We start from the raw sequence: 201 nt of genomic DNA, 5'->3' as shown, positions 1-201 counted from the left end.
GACAACTTTGCGAAAATAGGTAAAATAGTCTTAAAGTATTGCTTTTTTTGCATATCAATACACAGTATACAAATCTAAGGTTTAATACATGTATATATACATCAAATTACTCTAAAACTATTTTCTGATTTTAGTGATATAGAGTGTTATTATTGCTATACACAAATTGTGTACAATGTATCAGCAAATTTAATGTTTGTT

The sequence above is a fragment of the Mizuhopecten yessoensis genome, unplaced genomic scaffold, assembly GCF_002113885.1.
Source record: "Mizuhopecten yessoensis strain PY_sf001 unplaced genomic scaffold, ASM211388v2 scaffold4599, whole genome shotgun sequence".
Lineage (NCBI taxonomy): Eukaryota > Metazoa > Mollusca > Bivalvia > Pectinida > Pectinidae > Mizuhopecten > Mizuhopecten yessoensis.
Note: the sequence above shows the minus strand (reverse complement) of the source record.